The sequence below is a fragment of the Pteropus vampyrus genome, unplaced genomic scaffold (genome assembly GCF_000151845.1).
Source record: "Pteropus vampyrus isolate Shadow unplaced genomic scaffold, Pvam_2.0 Scaffold5, whole genome shotgun sequence".
NCBI classification, from domain to species: Eukaryota; Metazoa; Chordata; class Mammalia; order Chiroptera; family Pteropodidae; genus Pteropus; species Pteropus vampyrus.
In genome coordinates this window covers 12,115,248-12,138,812 of record NW_011888786.1, presented here as the reverse complement: position 1 = coordinate 12,138,812, position 23,565 = coordinate 12,115,248, and the positions used below count along the sequence as shown (strand labels likewise).

The 23,565-nt window shown below is 32.7% G+C and overlaps 1 pseudogene; it reads left to right on the top strand.

Moving 5' to 3' along the window:
* Positions 1 to 19,851: 19,851 nt before the first annotated feature.
* On the top strand, positions 19,852 to 19,970 carry LOC111744190 (annotated as a pseudogene).
* Positions 19,971 to 23,565: the final 3,595 nt, after the last annotated feature.

Here is a 23,565-nt window from a genome sequence, read left to right as displayed (position 1 = left end):
ACAAGCTTTTATTGAGTCTGTGATGTTACAGTGTTCTGTGATGGGATGGAATAAAGCCGAATAAAATTTAGTATTATTCTCTATCAAATAGTCCACTGTCTAGTTGATGAGAGGTAGACGGATATAAAGGCAAAGCAAAAAAAAAAAAAAAAAGTATGGCAAAGAAGATTATGATGGTTTGTGTAGCAAACATACTAATGAGGTGAAAATAAAGAATGTGTGCCTAAGTTTTTTTCATGATCCACTGATTTTACAAATGATATCAAATGTTATATTACTAGTAGATAAATATTAATGTGCATAAAATCAATTCAAAGTTCACAGCAAATCATGTTCATCCTCGCAGGATCAGATTTAAAGCCTAATAAAAATTTTAACCTGATTCAATGAAAACTTTAAATCTAGGTACCATAGGTACCATTCTATTAATAGTGTGATTAGACTGGGTCTGACTCTTCAGGCAGAAATTAGGAATGAGATGCTCCCTGATCAGCTAACTATGTGCAATTGGCTTATTCTTTTCAGGTACAGAGGTATAATTTGAAGAATTGACCACATTTCCTTTTCTCTAAAGGAGGCTGACTACCAAAAAAGGTCTTTGTTCAAGAAATTATTGAATTAGTGACATTCTCATCTTGTATACTTATGGAGCAGTCATTATCGGACAATGACTATCTTTTTATTCAGGTGGGACAAAGTGAAGCAGGAAGGAAACTAAGCACCATTAAGTAAATTAAGGAGATTACTAACACTTTGAAAGAGTGTCTTACATATTTGCTCCCAGTTAAAAGTCTTTCCTTTCTCATTGTTGCTGGATAAAAGATAACAAGCTGCAGCACAAGAACCAGATCCTGCCCACAGAGGTGTTGTTTTGTTTGATGCAATATTTGCCTGCACCAGTTTTAAAATGAGTGTTGATTGCCAGCCTTTAATCATGAGATTTTTGCATTTTACAAAATCCAGATAGACCTTTACTTGGAAGAAAAAAAAAAACAAAAAACAAAAACAAAAGAAGTGCTTTGATTTTCCATTTTCACGGTGGAACAATCAGTTGTATCTGAGCAGCAACTGCGTCTTTTAGACAGGCTTATTCACTTTTGTTTTCCAGTGATTCTCACTGTCAACCCAGTGCAGGAGTGGTGTAAGTGCCCTTTACCATTGCACTTGTACAATTGTCTGTATTATGCTGGGGCAAATCATTTGCGACAAATCATCTTTAAAACACTTCTGATCTTAGACTAAATTGCAATGTAAAAATACAAAATAAAATTAAAAAAATCAAAATACTTATAAATTGCACATAGAAACTAGTTTAAGTTAACCAAGCAGCTGCTTGTGTAAATGCCTTCTCGGCTGATTACTTGATGTCCTATTATTGAAAAGCTTATTTCCAACTAGCATTTTCATCTCTTTCAAGGCTTATAAAATTTGTACCCAACTGCTCTAGATACCATCTACATTTCCTAAAACTCTCCTGTGCTTTACTCACTTTCTAAATATACTCTTTTATTCATCTTTTATTGCCATTCCTCAGGCGCTCTCCTTGCTCTGTCCCCTTTCATCCTTTGTTTAGATTCTTCTTCATGTATTCTTTCATACCTCAAAGTTTTCTTCTTATGGTACTTAGTTTATACTTCATCTGTAGTAAAAGTGCTTCTTGTTGTAAAAAAGAAATTTGGGGAACATTTGGAGAAATTGATATATAGTCAGAGTAATAGAAATTGATATGGAATTATTAAAATTATTAAAATGGAATTATAGAAATAATGATGTTATTGTGGTTATGTAAGAAAATGTTTTTATTCTTAGAGATATATACAGAAATACTGTGAAGGGAATGTCAAAGTTTATAATTGATCTTAAATACTACAGAAAAAATATGTGAAGTATATACTGTTATTCACTGTTAAATCTAGATGATAGGTAAGTATATTTTCTCTATAATTCTGTATATTTAAAATTTTTCATAATAAAAAGTTTTTGAAAGTACTCTTTGGAAAGGTGCAGATGTATATGTGTATCATATAAAAAGTCAGGCTACAGGTGATCTGGGATAATATCGTTGCTCTACATTATCCTTATCTGCCCCATCTTCCTTCTAGAGCAGCTTCATCCTTAAGATTGTCTTGTAAAACAAATGCCTGATGGGTGTCTAGCTTTCCTATCCCTTTGGGGAATACCAGTGAGGTAAAAATAAGAAAAGCCAAAACTGCACATCGTTATAGGAGCCTTCTCTGGAGTGCCATCCAACAACTTCTCATAAATCTTTTTGGTCATATCTAGTTGAGAGGAAAGCTGGGGACTCAGTCATTTAGCTGGGCACATGCTACCTTGAATAAAATGTATTTTATATTCCTAAGAAAGAATAGAATGGAATAGTCAAGTTATGCTCTGTACAACTTTGGTCACTAATAAATTAAACATTTTTGTTATTTTCACAGAAGTTAAATTTGAGTCAGAATAATAATAATGACCTTTGTGGAAAAGGCATAAATATAAATGTCCATACAAAGACAGTGACAATGAAACTTACTCATACTTTAAGAACATTAAATAATACTGCTTTATGGAGAAAGCTGATGTTAATGAACAAAGATATTCATCATCTTCTTTCTTCTTAATTAGCTTCATAGTGTGACAGATTTGCCTTTTCTGCCCTTCTGTTCTGTTTTTATTATTATTAGATCATAGACTCCATGCTCTAACATAATATTAAAAGCAGGAAGAAAGCATGAAGGAAAACTATCTTTTATGCTATAAAACACTAATTTTTCTAATATTACCAATCATCCATAGAAATTACTGTATTTTTATGTTTCTATTGTTTTTTCTTAACAATATGATTTTTATCTGTTAATTGAAGAATTTTCAACATAAAAGGAAGATGACAAAGTTTTATATTTTTCTTATATTCTTATGCTTTCAACTGTTATTGGAGCTAATTGTTTATGCCACCCTGCCAATTTGTCATTTTCTCCCTCTCCCTCTTTTCTGTCTGTCTCTGCATCCTCTTTCCCACCATCACTGAAAGGATTGCCTTTTTTTATGATCTAAGGACAAAGCACTTGGAACCAGAATTTTATGTTTTCGACAAAACAGGGACAAAGTGAAATGGGAGAGAATGTCATTGTTAGGGGAGTGAGACTGATGCTATATATTCTCAATTTATTAATGACAAGTGAAATAAATAAATGGAAAGCTAAACTTAAGGCAGAAAAGCACAAGGACTTGTCCCAGTGAAACAAACAAACCAACCAACCAACAAACAAACAAACAAAAACTAGGCCTTAAGGGCTGTGTTTCAATCATCTTTATAATTTAGTTCAGTGCTATAGATAGACAAAATACCACTTGTTGGAAAGCATTCTTTTCATCTATCCTCCAGCCAAATTGTTCTCAAACTGGCTACATTGGAATCCTAATATCTGAGCCTCATCTTTACAGATTCTGATTTAATTGGTCTAGTGCAGAGCGCTGGTATCCCTCTCTACATTTTTTGAGTTTTGTGAACACAAGTATTACCTGTGGAGTTTTGTTAAAAAATACTGATGTCATTGGTCTTCTTTTAGATATTTATCTTTCTTTGGTCATCCCAGTTAATTATGATACAGGTAGTTCACAAATTAAACCAAGAATATATTAGATTATTCATTTAATTAGATAGAGATTAGTAAACTTTAATCTTTGGATTGTCATCTAACTCTCTAAGATACACATTTACATTAAGTGGTTACCTTAGATGCTTTTGGCAGAATTTTTATCTCATAAAGAATTATTGCACCAAGTGTGAGAATTTTAGCTCTGGTTGTATAAAGTAATGTATTAAGATTGGAACCATGGTGCTAATGTCGCATATCAGCAAAGTTTCCAGTAAGCTTTATATCCTGCCTTTTTTTTTTTTTTCCAATTAAGTTTATTTGGGTAACATTGGTTAATACAATTATATAACTTTTAGATACTTTTTTTTTTTTAGAACTCGATGCCCTTGTTTTCCTTCTTAACATTAGCTTTAGCAAATACAGATTTTAAGTAACAAATTGTGAGTTCAGAGTGTTATGAAAATTCTAAAATAAAGCATTAAACATTATTTCAGTTTAGTCTTTCTAGGAATGAGGTGGACTGAAGGGCGAAAAAAAATAAACAGAAACAAATTGAGGCCTAGGGTACCAAATTAATAGAATTACCGAAATAAACTTATTTGCATCTGTAAACCAAGTGTATCAATGAGGAAGATAGAGTAAAAAAAAAAAAAAAAGAGGAAGGAGTGGAAACACAGCCTTATTATTATTATTTTTACTCAGATTGACAATGTAAATTGTCCTGAAATCACTGGGTAATTAGGCAACCTTCTGCATGGCCCTGAGTTGGCAGTCTTGATACTACATAATTAAAAATGTTCTCTTCAAAGTATGAGCGATAATCTCTTGATTGAACGCTCCACTTTCATTACATTACTAAATAAAATGAAACAATAATTAGAACAATGTTCAAGGTAAGGGAGGTCCATATCATTATGTGTTTGCATGTAGGGAAGTGGAAGAATTAATCAAATGAAATGTGAAATTATTATGGATAATTGCAGGCATATGGAGATGATCAGCTTGCTTGCAATCAGAATTTTGTAAAGGGACAATACATCTGCTCATCTTTCCTTGATACATTTTAGGTTGTAACTGATTTCTAGTACTTAGAATTACAATAAAATCTTTGTTTTGTTTTTAGAAGTCTCTGTAAGGTATCTGTTGAAAATTGAACAATTTGATTTAGCTAAACTTAATTTCCAATTCTCCTTGTGAAAATTTATTTTTCTTATCTCTACACTCTCATAATACATTTTTTTATATTATTCCAGATGCCACTGTTTTAATATAGTCTTCTTTTACCCTTATCCCATATCCTTCCATCCCAGCAATACCTTATAACTAACTGCCTATGTCATATTCTTAAGTGTGGTCTCTCCCCACACTTAATACCATGAGTGCACATATTCTTCAGAAAGTGCTTGATGAATGCATAAATTCAATCAAGTGAATCACTAAAAATAAATAATGAAAATAAAACTATGGGTCCTAGTTCCCAAGGGTAATGATTAAAAAAAAAAAAGTCTTTTACTTAATGCAAAAATTAAAAACTACCTTATTGAACCATTGGATGAATACTAAATGATTATGGGATATGGGTAGGGCACTACCAGAAAATTTGATGTACAGTGAATGAAGAGCTAATACTTGCAACATTGGAAAAGAAATTCTTAGTACTAATAACTTATCTATCAAGTCCTAGTTCCAAGTTCTCACCTGCTGGTGGAACATGTTAGTCACTTAGGAAAGAAATGTTTGTTAAACATTTACTATTTGTATGGGATTATGTTGTTTATTTTTGGAATTCAAAGGGTAAGTGAGTCACCACAAATGGTCATGTAAATTGTGAATTGCTCAACTCTAAGAAAGGGAAGAAGAGTTTGTTTATAGACAGAATTGGTTTAATTCTTAAAAATTTGGTAGAATTCACCAGGGAACCCACTGAGGCTTTGGTTTTCTCTTTTGGAAGGTTATTAATTATTTATTAAAGTTCTTAAATACATCGCACAGTATATTGATGCTTGCAGTCTATAGAAATGTAAAAATTATGGAGCACTTCATTTTATCTTTTAAAGAAATTTACCCTATTGTGACACATTTTATTGGCTAAATCAAAATATATGGACTTACCCAACTTCAGGAAGGAGTGAAAGTATAATTTTATCATACGCCTGTTATGTGCCTAGAAGGAATAAAACTGGATATACTGGTGAATAGGACTGATAACACACTGTCATTGACCTGAATGATTGTGAAAGATTTTGGATAGCATTTAAATACTTAAAAAATAGCTAGAATTTGGGCAAGAGAAGAAATACAAAGATGCTACGAGGAAGTACAGAGAAACAAAAAACCTAGGGCATAAATTGATGAATGCATAAATTCAATCAAGTGAATCACTAAAAATAAATAATGAAAATAAAACTATGGGTCCTAGTTCCCAAGGGTAATGATTAAAAAAAAAAAAGTCTTTTACTTAATGCAAAAATTAAAAACTACCTTATTGAACCATTGGATGAATACTAAATGATTATGGTGAACTCAGAGAACTCAAGATCAGTTCAAACCATCTGTCTAAACTGCTATCACCACATACTGTAGAGGCCTATGTGATTGTCTTCTTCCCATTTGAATCGAATATTACCAGGATTAAAAGCCTAGGACTGTTTGAAAAACACTGCTAACAAAGGACTTCATTCAGGATACGGTATTTGCTTCCGTGTTGCTTTAATAGCTTCTTAAGTGATCTCCTTGAATCTAATATCCTTCTCTAAAACATTCACTAATAATTTCATTTTTCTAAAATTATTTTAATCACTTTTATGCTTAAGAGCAATAATTATGTTTGGTTGCCTTTTTGGATCAATTGTTTAGTCTGTGTCCAAGAGCCTAGTACATTGATTATTTAAATTATTTAAATTTATTTATGCACCATTTATTGTACACCTAAGGAGTTGGTTACCTTATCTTAGCAACATAACAAAACATGTTCATTAATAGCTCTTTTCTAATGTTCTCCTTCTGGAATACTCATTTTTCCACTTTACTAATCCATAAAGTGAATCCATTCATACTCCACTTTATCCAGGAAATATTTTCCATATTACCTCAGTATATTTCCTCATTAAATTAATAACAACAACGATGAAACAAAAAGGACTTCAATGAATTAGATTATAATATATTAACAACTATAAATATTATCTTTGATATGAATATTTATATTTTCATTTGAGAAGAGAAAAAGCTTAGAATCCGAGCAAAAACCCAAATTTGTGGAGGTCGTGTCATATAGCTGGATTGAATTCCGGGCCTGTGTAATGCCCAAACTAGATTAAACATTATACTAATTCCTAGATTCTTTTTATAGTCTACCATTTTACCCAAATACGGATTCTTATCTTCCTTTAAATCCTTTTCATATGCACATCTTCTTTTCCCAAATAGATTATAAGCATGTTAAAACCAGGGACATATCTTTGACTTGTTTTATAGCACTATTCTATGGAGCACTGGAGAAATATGTGGAAAGTAACCAAATGAAAAAAGCAAAGTCTGTTTATATAGAGCTTACTATAGCAAAGGAGTCAGCCACCACCACTAGAGTTTTGGCAGAGTCAAAGGAAGACAGAGGAATGAGAAAGCTTTAGAGTGAAAAACATGGAATACTTCAGGTGTGCCCCGATTGGAGGCTGATGATATGGAGGAAGCTGCAGGCAGGCAACTAGAAGTGAGCATGCTGTGTGATTGGTTAGGGGTGCATATTTGTCTCTCTGTGGTTGGTCCCAATTTGGAAGCATAGACTAGATAAAAATTAGGAAATCTTTTAGCTATTAATCGAGTTGTGGATATTTGAGGCTGACTTTTGGAGAAGTTATTGTTTAGCTTCCTGGTTTTTCACTAGAGATATCAAACTGCCTTCCTGGGTTGCTTATTATAGATAAGGGGTTGGTTTCCCCAGCAGATTGCTGCAGGTTATGGATCAGAGTTCTATGTTTATGTATGGTCTAGCCATTGTTTGTTTGCATAGTCTCTCAGCACTGTGTTGAATGATTGAGAAGCTATCAAAAAACACTCAGTTTTAATTTGGCTATGCTATAGGGAAGGTACAATGAATCAATGATATCTTTGTAGGTTTCTGTGTGCATAGGTGACGTGACTCTTACCTATCCCCAAATTTTAACGTGTTGGCTACATTTAGAGTGTATCATGTATAGTTTCTTTACTACTGGATCATTTTCCAGCTCTTTGAGAAAATAAAAACAGAGATGGAGAAAAACCTCCACCCCAAGCAGTTACCTGAATTCCAATCTTGATCCTGAATCTTATGTACCATATGATCTGGAATTAATTACAAAATACCTTTAAACCTTAGTATGATAGAGATTATGGTATTAGTTATCTTACAGAACTGTTGTAACAAATGAGATAAATTAAGAATTTTAAAAGCCCCAAGCAGTGACCTGTTTATTGAATTTTTCTCATATGCAATTCAAAATCCAAATATTTCTAAGCCATAAATTAATTGCAAGAAAGTCCAAAGGGTTTTTATTTTTTCTATGATAAATAATTTTACGCTACTTTAAAAATATCAAATAATATCCCCATTCTCTGTTGGGAGGAGGTTATTCAGGCATTGGTAATGCCCTAAGTACACGTTTAAAGTACCTATAATATAATCCATTGCTGGTGGGAATTAAAATAAACCTCACACATAATACGCTTAAGAGTAGTAAATAACTTAATATTATGATGATGATTAATTTCATTGTTATATTGTGAAATTTCATGTAATCATAATGGTGAATAATGAATAGATATCCATATAAATAAATATGATGTGTAGAAATATATCTATTGTGTTTATATGGAGTCCTACTTTGTAAAGTCTTTCAGAGAAAATCTACTGTTGACAGGTAAAATTAAGTTCCTGTTAAAATTGTAAAATTGCTGTTTTTAAATCAAAATAACTTTTAGAGGCACCAAGAAATAAAAAAGAACTCATGACATTCTTAAGGGTTAATTCTGTCTCGGACCTCTTTTAAAAGAGTAAATTTATTATTTTTCCTTTAACTTGAAGACTTGGACACCTTGGTTAAAGATGAAAGAGTTATTTTATAAATGTAGAATAATAAGTCATAATAATGATGTGCAGAGCGACTAAAATACACATTACCCTACATAAGAAGGAATTAACTGCAGAAAAAATGAGAAAGTTATAAGTATAAATTTAGAGTGGCCAAATGCATGTACTTTTAAAGTAATTTATTTCAAAATTTATTTTGCTACAATATTTTCTCAGAATCAGGTGAAAATAGTTTTTAATTTAAGTTTTCAGGACAAATGTATGGAATATATTCTGTTGTCTTTCCCTTTTTATTTTCAGCATAGGCTTTTTAGTTTAACACTCCTATTTAAATAAATGTGTTCTCTTTTATTTTGATGTTGCGTATTTTCATTAATTCTTATACTACTTTAATCATTCATCCATCTCCAAATAAATAGTATTGAGCACCTATTGTATGCTAGTCACTGGGCTAAGCTTGAGAGACAATGTGATTATGATGGGCATGATAAAGGTAATAGTTCAAACAGAAAATTAGAGTGTAATGTAATTGGGGCTGTGATGGAAGACATCCCATGTGCTGTGACACCACATATGAGAGAACAGTAATACAAACTTGAATATATGTGTGTGAAGATCAAAGGATGGAAAGAGGTTGCTTCCTGGAGTCATGCCTTAAGTGAGATCTAAAGAATGAGATCTGAAACCTGGAAGGAATAGTGTTCCAGATTCAGAAAAAAAAAAAAAAAAAAAGTGGAAAGGTCCAAAGGCAAATGAGAGCAAAGAGGTAAATGCTAAGAAAGTGAAATTTAGAAGTTTATTAAGAATCAATTTTCACAGAGCCTTTTATAACATTTAATTGGCTTTGTATTTTATTCTGTGGTCAAGGAGAAGCTTTTAAGATGTTTCATTAAAGTCTTTCAATTAAATGTTTAATTGATTAAAAAAATTTTTTTTTACACTTATAAATTATTTCAAGCTTCTGAAACTTGAAATAATAATTATAGGGATTAGGTAGGTTTCTTTCTTTCCTTTAATTTGCTTTGTTTTAGCCACTTAAAATATTTAAAAATATATAGCTTTGTATATGGAGTGAATATTAGATAAAACAACTTCAGAAGAGAGATTTCGTTTTATTTTTTTGTTTTGAATGCTTTCTAAGATTAGGTTTTAGGGGATTGGAAGGGGTGAAGTTGCTGTGAATCTTCAAAAATTACTAGGACATTTCATGTTATGTCACTAACATGTACTTCAAAACACTATATGCTTGATATTGATAGACATTCTGATGATATAGTTCCAAGACTACCAGGTGAACTTCGTTCAATATTTCATATAGTCTGTTGCATCGCTGATCAATCTAGGAGATAGGGCTCGCCTTAGGCAGGGATGGAGTAGTCTGTTACTTATCTAGGTTGATTTGTTGGCTAGGCAACTTGAAAGCCTTAACATTCCAAATAAAGGTCTTTCATGGGAAGTCAAATATTTACTGCTGGTGTTCTTCTTTTGAAGATTAAATAGAAGTATTCTACTCACATGGAAAAATCCACTACCCTGGGATTACTATTACCACAGAAAAGCTCTCCTTACAACATGCAATGAATAGTGTCAATTGAAAACAAAACACCAAAAGTCATAAGGAAATCATAAAAGTTCACAAAGGGGTTATGAGGTCAAATTTAGAATATAATACAGTATACCATAATTATGTTCATCTCAAAGATACTTATAAATTATATGTCTTTTCATCGCCCAAGTCAATTTAAATGCCACATTTACTTTAACATTCTGTGGTAGGTAATGCAAAGAGAAAAATGCAACTAATAATCAAGGATCATTAAGTGTGGGAAGACTAGTTCCCAGCCCTGTTGTCAGGAGGAGAGCTTCACAATGCTTTATTTGAAAGTCAAAAGTGCTGGAAAAGCTAACATAAAGCAATACTTTGAAGGGTTATTTAAGAGGAGAGAAGAATATCATTCCTGAGGATTTTTATATCCTTTGATAAGATTTCAACCAAAAAAAAGATTCAAAATCAGAGATCGAGAGATTGATTTATTTTTCCTCAAACTATCTTCTTTTATTTAAAGCTCTGAATCAAAGCATAAATTTGAATGGAATTATCAGAATATTTTTAACTGAATCTGAATATTCTGCATATGTTTCATAATCATTTAGTAACCTTTCACTTGAGGTAAGGCCTATACGATTGCTGAGTTTATGAAATTTTGCAGTATTTTTATTTTTTGAGCATAGTGTGTATATGTGTATACGTGTGTATATCTTAACTTTTACAGTCATACCAACTGTTGCCTTGAATAGAAATATGGTGACATTGGGAACATCATTTTTAAAAACCCGATTAACATTGCTTTTCTCATCAACCTTGTTTTGAATCAATGAAACATTGTAACAAAAATCAAATTATAAAGAAATCGTCATAATTAGTATTTAAGAAATTAAGGGTGCCTTTTTCTGGTAGGCATTAGTTCAACAACACAGTGCATTTCCGTGCTACTAAGGATGGGGAGAAATTGAAACTGTCTACAAATACTTTATTAAATGCCTATGAAGTTCATGTTTAGCCTGAGGGGATTTGGGACATTTCCAATACACCACAGTTCGGAGTAATTCATCTGCGTAGCTAGCCTGCTAAACCAAGAACAAGGGACAGATTCCCTTGAATTGGTGAGAGAGGGAAGAAAATAGTATTTGATTTATGGATACAGTTTAGAGAGCAAATCTCAAAACAGAACTGTGAAGATGAGAGAGATTTGTTAGTGGAAATCTTACAAATGGAGGGTGCTGAAAACACAGGAAGATCAAACAAGACATTTTCTACAGAGGCTAACTGCCTATTGTAATTTTTCTTTGTTCCATGAAAGCATTTATTTACTTATGAACTATGGTCTAATATTTTTCTTTGAGACAGTCCAGGTTAACCCCATTAGCCTTTCCCAATCTGCTTTCCAATATATAATGGTACTATTTTTTTTTTTCATTCATCTGCATGTCATTCATTGCATTATTTTTCCACGAGCAATCATCCATGGAGGACTTATTGCAGAGGTAGTGCAAACATAAACGAGAAACGGTTCCTCTTGGGACAAATCTAAACCCCATAATGTCGCCAAATAATTCTCCAGCGTCTAGAATTATTATTTATCTAGAATACTAAGCTCGACTTTGTTTTCTAATAGAACTACAAAATAAGGAAACATGAATTCTCTGGATTTCAGGCCCCTGGATATAGTCAAGTGGTGGCCTTCAGTTATATTTAGAAAATGGCCTTAATTAGGAGAGAATTTCTGGCATTAGGAAAATGCCCCTTTCAATTTGTTCACAAGGTTCTGGGTTTATATCCAATGCACACCGCTCATGTACATAATCCTAATTGATTGTGATCATGAATGATAATTGATCAATCAACTAATTTTTCTTAGTATTTAATAATACTATTTGTGACCTTATATCATCAATTAAAACAATTTAAAATTAAAATGTGGACCAGGTCAAAGATTTAGTCATTCTTTTGAATCAGTAACTGCATTCAACAGTTCTCCCACTGTGGCCAATTCTAAATTATTTTCAGTCTTCATCTACTATATTCCTCTGCATCATTTGAAAGTGGTGACCTCATTCTACTTGGAACACTTCCTTCCATTGGTCTCTGTACACTAGCATGCATTTTTGGCCTACTTCTAAGTTCCTTTCATAGTCTCATCTTTTCTATTCATGCCATAAGTTTCAGTTGTTTTTCAAGATTGTATTGAGCTTTATTCTAATACTTTCCTGTAAATTCTGTGAATTTCACCTACTCCATCTGCTTTTCCTCAGCTGATATGTATGTACAGACGATAACTTGTTCCTGCTTAATTTCACTTCTGAACTTGCATATACAATTTATCATTAAACATGCTAACCCAAAATATAATGACCTCAAACCCAACTTATCCCAAACCAAACCCATTTTCTCCTTATCTTTTACCTCATCTTTCTTTATTAGTCTCTATTTTGTCATCTCAAATATTGAATTTTCCCTGATTTCTTTATTTTCCATCCCAGATGTAATCAACCACTTCTGTTGTTTCTCAAATACATCTGTTTCTTTCCTTCCAAAATTGTGATTCAAGCCACATATTCTCTCCTGGATTTTTATATTCACCTCTTCAATAGGCTCTAGTTTTTCTTTCCAACTTATTTCTCCCACTATATTTTAAATAATCATTCTAATATTTAATCTGATTATTTCCCTTGCTTTTAAACATGTAATTGGCTTTGTTATCTCCAACATGCATTCTAGATGTTTCATGATTTGGCTCCTGCTTATATTTATAATTTTAGCTGCTGTCCTCCCCACCTACTCTAAGGGCCAGCTAAAATGAAATTTTTTCAGTCTCACACATAAACATACCCTCTCTGACTCCTTGGACTTTGCATATGATTTTTGCTTTAACTGAAATGTGCATTATTATTAAACATGGCTAATTCTTACTCTTGAGGTTTTAACTTAAAGAGTAACTCCTTTAAGAACCTAAATTGCTTCTCTTGGAACTGCTAAAAAGTTCTGTAGAACTTTGTTCTTCTCTCTCTATTGACAATTATATCATCTGGAATTTTTTTTTTTTTTTAACATACTGTAGGTACAATCAATCTTTGTTAAGTAAGTGTAGACATTATAATCAATTACTATGGAACTAAACCCAGTAATTCCTGCTAGTAGGAATGGTACATATGTGAAAATTAAAAAAAAAAAAGAAGTATCCCTCTTTTAGAGTATAGATAGGTGAGATAGATTTCAGCCACTATCCCCTTTTGTAGGGCATAGTTGGAATGATCAACTACACTCTTTAGCCCTGCTAATCTTCTCCAGGACTAGGAGAGACATGAGGATCTCAGTGCATGGCCGGCACAAAGTGCACATCTAACTTGATAGAGCACTTAAGCTAGTTAGAAGATCAGTCTAAGTTTTGAAACTAGTATTGAATGGGGTCATAATGAATTATACTCATTTATCTTTAGTGATCTCAGGGTTCCTTTCACTGTCATTTCAGGTTACTCTTGGTGTTCTTTCTATTTTTGGTATTCTATCAATAAGACACAATCTGAAATTCAACTCTACGAAGGTATATGTGACCAATAATCTTAGTTTATTTTAAAATTTTTATTTTCCATCAATATACTCTCATTGATGGAATATAGCTTCTAGGATCCATGTTATAAGTCTTATGAAGGAGAAGAAAATCAAGTTAACAAAAAGTCATACTGGGTTAGGATGAGCTCTAAATCCTATGAGTGGCATCCTTCTAAAAAAGCCACATGAAGACACAAGACTCAGAAGAGTGAAGGCTCTGAGACGACAGAGGCAAAGTAGAGTTATGCAGCTGCCAAAGAATGTTAAAGATTGCCTTTCCAGCTTTTCACCCCAGCTCTCCTCTTTCATAATTTCCTGTCTTCTTTCTTGCAAGAACCTTGAAAAGCAAGTTTCAAAAACTCACTGTTCTCATTCTCTCTTTAATTTCAGTCAGGTTTTCTCACCCACCACTATAATGAAATAGCTCTCTCAAGTTTATGAATAACCTTTATGTTGTTATTTCTAAAGGCCAATTCCCTATGCTCATTGTCTTTTATCTTTTAGCAGCAGTTATCATAATTACACAATCTTATTTTACCACCCGACTCAATGGACACTCTTTAAAATTTCTTTCACACTCTTCTTCTCTGTGTCTTAATGTCACAGGGCTTAGATGTTGGTCTCTATCTAATTCACTCACATGGTAATTTTTTTTCTTTCATCTAATGACTTGTAACACCAGTTATGTGTTGATGGCTGTCAAATGTATATCTCCAACTCAGACTTCTCTCTTGAACCTTAGACTTGTTTATCAACTATTTGATATTTTCACTTAGATATCTGTTAAATATCCCAAATACAATAAATCTAAACTCTCAGATTGGCTCTGTTTTCCTTTCTTAGCCCTCATCCCCGCAAAAACACCTTATGAGTAGGATTACAGAGAACAAATATTATCACTATTGTTGATAGTGTTTTTCTAGGTGCCTAGGGATTCTTTTACATAATTCAGTTTGATACTTAACTATGTTATAGGTGTCTATGAATAAGATAACTGAAGTTTCCAAGATTAACTTGATCAGGCTTAAGCAACTTGCACAGTGGTGTAGCTCAGTCAACATCAGGTCTGTATGGATTGAAATTTCATTTTAACCATGCCATGATATTACCACTTTTATAAACACTGAAAATGCAAGGAGAAAAAATTTCTTCCTTTCCTCATGCATGTATACTCTCTCATGTGTAGCTGAGTGTCATTTATTTATGTGAGACAGCTGCTCTTCTAGCCCTGAATTTGTTAGTCCAGATTTGTTAAAACTACCACTGATACTGTTATTTCTTTTTTCATTGTCATCAGCTTCTTTTTTAAAGCAATCTGTAACACATTTAGAAATGCTTCTAGGAAATAGCTTTGCTACTCAAGAATGGCACTTCAGAACTAAGTAATTTAATATTTCACAGAGGAATGTACTGAATGCACTGATTTCCATAGAGCTTTGGTTGGACTCACAGAAGTGACAATGTGCTACTCTACAATAAGTCGAGATTTTTTTACAATAAGCTTTTCATGTAGGTGGCCCAGAAATCATTGCTGACATTCACCTTAAAAAGGATTCACTATCTACCTTATTTATTTGGTTACATTCTTTAAAAAAAAAAAGATATGTGTGCTGCTATTACTTGAAGGTAGATTTCTGAAATAAATAAGTTTTATATGTATTAGTATGATATTGTTTTCTGAAATAAATAATTTTCTTTCCTATAAATGGCTATAGTCATACTTCTTATGAATTGGGGCTCCAATTCAGTTTTACATTCTATTAACAAACTTTTTTTAGGTCATACCTACATGACTTCAGATTCTTGGGTAGGAAAGAAAAACCTGGCATCACTGTGAGGGAATGCCACATATCTAAATACAATAAAAATCATGTGGAGCTTCTCAGTTGTGAGAGCAGAAGTGATAGGAAAGATTGGAGAAACTACATGTTCATAATAATCAAATTTCAAATATTCATATTCTAACCACTCAGATGAAAAAAGCCACTTTTACAAGATGACATATACTCATTATAACCTTCAAAAATAAAGAGCAAATGATAGCTCAGGTAGAATGCTTACCTGTTTCACCATTGTACATTTGGAGAATCTTTGCTTAAGGAATATAGGTTGGATAAATACACAATTACTTTTTATAGCATAATTACTTACCAATGATGCATTATGACAGGTTGATTAAAAAATCCTTACATCGATTTTAATTATCCAGATTTGAACCTAAACCTATATACTTGTGTGAAATAAAAGAGGGGAACAAGGTAGAGGACTCAAATTAATGACATTTTTTCTTAAGAGAGCCAGAAGTTTAGGTTAGTTGTTAAATCATTTTGATTAACAGAAGGCTCATATATCAAGAGCTTTGACTTTTTATAAATACAATATTATTACTTTTAAAATTGTCTAGTAAAAGCACAAACTGCTCAGGCAACTTGAATTCCATATACATATAGTCATTGGCTCTGAAGTTTGGGGATATTGAGATATAATTCATTTATCTCTACAGAATTTATTCTGTAGTTAAAGATTTTATTTAGAATTAGGTAGTGTGGTTGATAAAGTATCATGTGTTGAAGATCTTTGTCTGTACATTGACACACATCTCATACACGACCATGAAAAAAGAAATCAAACACTGAAAGTATGCATTTGTGAAAAAACAATTCTAGAATTACAGATCTCTACATATTTGTTGCTTTCCTCATCCAGGGAAATTTGTCCACATAAAAGGGCAGCTGTCAGCTAATTTAAATATTCTATTATTTTTCAATCACGTATCATACCGCTAAACATAAGCATTACTGAATTTGGAGATATTTGATTGCTATGTATAATCTACACATTTGTATTCCAGTAAGTCAACAGATGAATTAGTTTTACTGCCAACATCTAGTTACTCTATAGTCAAAAAGGAATAAGAAAACCTTTCCAAAAGGTTGAAACTCAGAGATCAATGTCAAAACTTATAATGTTTTTTTTAATAGGAATTTTATTTAGGTATGCACAAAGTTACTAACTGGGAGGAAAATAATTTGAAAAGTTGGCTTGTGACCATTTCTAGGGAAAGAAAGCAAGCAGATGGCTTGTATAATTTTCTTCTAAGTGTCTTGATAAGTGAGCCTCTTAACAAATAGACAAATGATGTTTCTTAGGAGGCTAGTACTTATCTATGGACTGCTTTTAGCAGGACGTGCCTGTTTTAGGATTGCTTATTGTAAACAAACCTAAAATAAAATATAAAATAAGTGTTAATTTTGAATTATTCCAGTTTGACTCAGCCAAATGTACTGCTTTCTTTGCCCATCTTATATGAGATAGTCACATTATTTTCTATTTAAAGCTAATTTGGCATGCAATATGTTTTATTTCAGAAAACAAACACACTTTTTTTGTATGGTAATAAACTTTATAATTTTGGAAAATGACACTAGTAAGACCTTTGACAAAAATTTTATCTCAATCACCTAAGCTTATTTAATCTTTAATTGACTTGATTAAAGCAGTATATCTAAATCATGTTTGCATATTTAATTGTTATGCCTAAAAACTTCAAATATATGTAAAATTTATACTGCTTGTCAGAGATACAGGTATTAATCTGGGTTTGGCTTCTTTTCAGGACACCACATTAATACTTTTAACTACTTTGCAGGGTGAAAATAAGAGTACAGGCTTATATGAAGATTAAATATAAAAATTATAACTACATTTTAATCTACATTTCTACACAGTGTGCAACATAAGTCTTTGTGAACTTTTCCAACTACAAATAAATCTGAAATACATATATTTTCCTTCTAGTTGTATATTCATTAGACATTAAGCCAGTAATGATCTTCACCTTTGTATCATGTCTAGCATTAGTGACCTTCAAGTGCTTGACCTCCAGAGAAACTGGTTTGCCAAGATTTCTCTAACTTGCACATGGAAAGCTTAAGGTTAGCAGAAGTTATATAATTTGTTCTAAACCTTAAGACTCCTGGATAGTAGAGCTAAAACTCAAGTCTTATTCTAGTTTGGTGATTTGAATCTTTAACTGATTTTAAATAAAGGGCTTTAGTTAATAATCTTTTTACTCAGTGCCAGCCTTGATAGCAAGAAACAGCAGACTTCAAGTTCAAGAACATTATTGAACTGCAAATTGGTCCAATTTTTCTCTCATTATTTCTGGAACATGCTAATATATCAACGAACAACATTGTCATTGTCAATATTGTCAACACTTGGGAGCCTTTCTACAGACATTTATACATGAGGGAAAGAATTTCTTACATCATTTACCCTCTCAAGGATATTTTGTGGCATACCTACTATTAGCCTGGCACAATTTAGGTATAGAAGATAGCAATAAAGATTTCTCTATATTCATAGATATTAAATGTTACTGAAGTCACTCTTTAAAGAGAATCATATCCATAACATAAAATAAAATTATTGCATGTATCATTGAAGAAATATAGAATGCTATGAGAATATGTAATGAAGGGACTATGTTAATTTTATGTAAAAATCTGTAAGTTGATTAGGGAGCAGCCAGGTGAATGGATTTGGGACTGGGGACTGTGGATGAGAGAAGAGAAGAATATTCTAAGCTGAGGAAATATGTATGATGGCCCCAAGGTAGGAAGGGGAACAGTGATTTCAGGAAACGAAGAAACCAGCAAGGCTTGGGTGATATGACCAAAGGGAAATTTATGAGAAAGTAATGTGAGACACAGAGTCGAGGGCAACATCATGACACTAATTGTATCCTTAAACATGAGTAGGAAAAAAAAGTTCGAATAGATTTCAACTACTTCTTCAAAACAAGAGTTAGATTGAGTTATTCCATTATCTGGCAGGACACAAAGTTGACAGTTACCACAGAAAGATTCCATTTATGTACTAAGTTCTTCAGAGACCATCTAGTTCAACCTCAGCCAGTGATCACAAGGCCCTTAAGAAGCAAAGTATCTACACAGTCAACAGATGAGAGAAAAACACATTGGATGTCCCATTCTTGCTTTAGCATTGATGAAAATAACCTTGAACTTTGGCATTGTTCCAAGATTTTAGATATTGCCATAGATTAGTGCCAGTCTCGAGTTACCTGGAGGTTTTAAATGTCTGTACCTGCTTTATGTACCTGCTATCGATTTTAGGTACTAACCCAACCTTCCAATATTCCTGACAGCATGGCTGTTGCCTCACTTTTTAGGCTATTAATTCTTTTCCCTCACACCCTAATTTAGGATTTAAAAAATATTGGAATCCTAAAACAGTGATTAATTTGAAGGGTTTTGTTCAGTAACTCTGAATTACTTGTACATTGGCCACACACTAAAATGTTGCCCTGTCATATAGATGTTTTCTGCTGAATATCTAATTCTCCAAATACTCATCATAATTCACAATATGAACATTTATCATTTGAAAGGAGAATAGCAGTGAGAAGTGTTTGTCAGCTCTTTTAAAGCTGTGAGAAACGGCGGTCACCATTTGCCACACTAGACTATTTCTGTCACACAGGGAGGATGGGGTTACACACCTTAAGGAGATGTTGTCTCGTGGCTTTTGTCTTTATTTCGTTGCTCAGCTCCCTTGGTTCTTCTTCATGTAACACACAAAATCAATGGTTTTTAAGCCACTTAATATTTTAGGTAGTGATGGCTCAAGCTAGTAAACTGAGTCTTGGTCCATAGACTGATGAATTGAATTCAGTGTAGATGAGTAAGTAGTGGCCAGACTCATTACTCTCCTTAAAGGAAAAACAAACAAACAAACAAAAAAAACAAAACATCAGACAAAGATCGCTCCTGGTTACAATCGCTCCCTCAGTAAATTATATAGTCATCATTTCCCTGTCACTTTCTGACAATAGTTTTTCATTTTAAAGAGACTATTTACAATGTTCCTTTTCACAATCATGTTTATTTAACGGTAGACATGTGTGAGGCTATGTTAACTCTGTACTCAAGATCAGTGTTATTTGTGGAGACACATTCTCAACATATATTTAATTACTTCTCTTTTCCTCATACTTCAGGCTACAAGAGAGTCTGTTGAGCAAGAATGAACAATAAAATACATCATTAATAGTCTACGGCCATGCTACCCTGAACAAACTGGATCCCGTCTGATCTTGGAAACTAAACAGGGTCGGGCCTGGTTAGTACTTGGATGGGAGACCACCTAGGAAGACCAGGTGCTGTAGGAATGAAAAATAAAAAAAATAAATAAGAGATTGTAAGCTGATAAGGTCCTTGTAATCTGTGAGGTCAACCAAGGTTTGCCTCGCCTAAAAAGTAAAATAAAAAAATTAAAAAAAAAATCATTAAGAATAATAACATATTTATATGAATTGTTTTCCAGAAAATTGAATCAATTTTATGGGCATGTTCTCACTTCTTTCTCCAATAACCAAATGAAATTGTTTTTAAAAAAGGTGTCTGTTCCAACGGCTTCATATAATCACAGATTTGTCCTTATTATGGATGTGTTTAACTGTATCTAGCTGCTGTCTTTTTTTGAAATTTTCTTTTTTCTCTGTTTCACAACATGCTTATTTCTTGTTTCCTCTATCACTGTTTTTAGTCAGTTTAGTTACCGGTGATTTTTCTTTAATTTTTTAAGCTTCTCCTAGTCTTTAATTATCAGAATTACAACAATGACTTTCAAAAATCTGTGTTTCGCTCTTTCTCCTATATTCTGCTTTATTCACAACTACTTTCTGTATAGGGGGACCATATGTATCAATTTTCCCAAGACCTGATTTTACCTGTTTCACTGAAAAACAGCCTAGTTTGGACAATTAGGAAACTCATGAAAAAATTTGAAAGGCCTAGCTGTTCAGACCTTGCTGTTGGGACTAGAGCCTACATCACCATCTAGGACAGTGTAGTGAAGAGCCCACTGCCACCACTACTGGGAAAATCTACTGTTTCTGACTTTCTGAATTTCAGATTTGGTTACTCATGTTGGAACCTCTCCTACTGCAGCTTCCGGAAGCTGGATCTTGTGAAGCACCTTTCCAGAATGGATTCCTTGCAACACCTATTTCAGCATGCTTCCAAACACAAGTCTCACATGATTGCTTTTGACTGACAGAGCCTAAAGACAAGGGGGCGGGGCAAGTGAGTTTTAACTTCTACCTATGGATGAGTCATGAAAATATAACATAAGATACTTTACAAACATGTGAGAAGTGTTCAAAAGCTGGAGATTAAACAATCACGACAATTTATCATTAAAGTTATTCCAAATTTATGTTTGGAGATAAATCAGGAAAACGTACAAAGAATGCTTAGAATTGGCTGTAGTTTAATTTCTTAAAAAAAACTGAGAGCAATGCAACCAAACAAAAGACCATGTGAAAACAATATATAAATAAATAAAATGAACAAAACAGAAGATTGTAATACAAATAAACCCTGCCTCAACAAAGAGATCTAGTGAAGTTGAGGCAGTGTAGCAGAGAAGTGCCAGCTTCTTGTTTCAAAGTTAAGTCATTTCTGCAGTATAAAGCTTGGAAATTTGAAATAAATTGTTGGGTAAGTGAAACAGAAAATGCACAGACATAAACTTTGCAGGGTCCTATACTATCTATGTAGGTAGGAACTAATGTTAATGGGTAACATTTTGGAATCGTAAAGATTTTGTTATACTATTCTGATTAATTAAATCTTACTTAAATCTCGAGCTCTAAACTAATGTACTCTTTCTCAGTTAACATCAATCCTATATTCTAAACGTTTGTTCAATGAACAGACATCAAAAAATACAACTAACACCGCACTATATATTTTTCATCTCCCTTACAACAAATATTGGCAATAACCCTTCAAGATCTGTAAACAGTAATGGCTTGGGGAATTAGCCAGCAGTTTTTAGTATCAATTGTGTCTTTAATCTGGTTTAAACCATGAGTTATTTTTCAGGTTTCAGCAGCTTCTAAATTATTGCTCCATTAAGGTTTTGATGTTAATCCTACCTACATACTTTTACAACCAATAAATATGCTGTCCTGTGCATCATTTTGGGCATTATTAGAAGCATTTTCTATTCATACAGCAGCTAAGATACTTCATCAATATAAAGCAATATCTTTATAACATTTTTGAAAACTGTTTAAAAACAAATAGAGCATGCTGTCTCTTCCTGGATTGCACTGCTTAGAGTGCTTTATAAATTGTTTTCTCTCCAAACACACTCAATATTACTATGGAATAAAATTGTTCTTTTCTTAACTAAATTTTAATAACTCTAGTGTCATGCCATATACTCAGGTCTAGTTTTATTTTTACATGCTGCTGTTGAGCTGTATTAGAGTTTTATTTGATTTTTAAGAAAATACATTTTGATAATAACAACTTCATCAAAATCTAGATGAACTATGAAACTTTAATATCTGAGTACTTTTTCTCTACATTAACGTTTCACTTATAAATATGCTATTAAATTTACATACAGTTCTTACCAGTGGTGTTTTTATTGCTTCATAAGAAGTAGAAAACATAAAATAGTGACTGCTAGTAAGCTGAATATTATGGCGAAGGTATAGTAGAAGAATATTTCATAATTTTAGGATCTGAACATAAAATCAAGGCTGTAGAGCAGCAGTCCCCAACCTTTTTGGCACCAGGGACTGGTGCTCCTATGAGAATCTAATGCTTGATGGTCTGAGGAGGAGCTGAAGCAGTGATGCTGGTGAGAAGTGGTTGCAAATACAGATGAAGCTCTGCTCTCACCCGCCGCTCACCACCTGCTGTGTGGCCCAGTTCCTAACAGGCCACAGTTACTGGTCCATGGCAGGGGGTTGAGGACCCCTGCTTTAGAGAATATATAAAAGTATGATAAAACTCATTTTCTATTATATTTTTGGAAATAATTTCCTATACATTTATTAGATTAAGCTTGCTAACTTTGTTATTCAAATTCTTTCTACTTGTTTGTTTCTTTGTTTAATTGATGAATCAGCTTCTGCGAGAAGCTGAGAGGTGTGCCAAAACTTTACAATGATAACTGTGTCAAATTTTTTTTGTGGTTCTGTTAATATTTGCTATATATTTTGATGTTTTATTAGGTTTATAAACTTTCAAATTGTTATATTTCTCTAATGAGTTGAATCTCTTGATTTGTATTAGTATCTTCTTTAATTCTTACTGTTTGATACTAACATGGTTATACTAGGTTAAAAAAAAAATGTCCTGCCTGAAATACTGTTTTAAATTACACTTAATTTCAATGTTTCTGTGTTACTTTTTCAGAGTTTTTGTTATCAGTATCTACCTATGTCAAAGTTGATTCAAGAAGAAATAGAGAATATGGATACCTAAAGTCCCATATCTAACTGAAATTGTTACCAGAGTTTCTTACAAAGACAACTGTAGGCCAAGACGATTTCACAGATAAGTTCTATCAAAAATTTAAGGAACAAGGAATACCAACCTTATAAAAAGGTTTTTGAAAAATTTGGAAGGAAACTCTTTTCTCATTTATTGTATAAAGTCTACACAATGATACCTAAACCTGATATTACAAAACCAGATATTTCTTGACATTAGAAGAAAATTACAAATCAGTATTTCTCAACCATATAGATGGAAAAATACTCAATAAAATATATCAAAGAATAAATATGTCATAAAAAATAATAAATACATCATGAGCAAATTGGATTTATCCCAGAAATGCAAAGTTCTTTCAGTATTCATAATTTGAACAGTATAATTTATAATCTCAATGTAATTTGCATCTCAGTAGATGCAAAAAAACTATTTGAAAAATTCACTCATTCATCATCAGATGTTCTA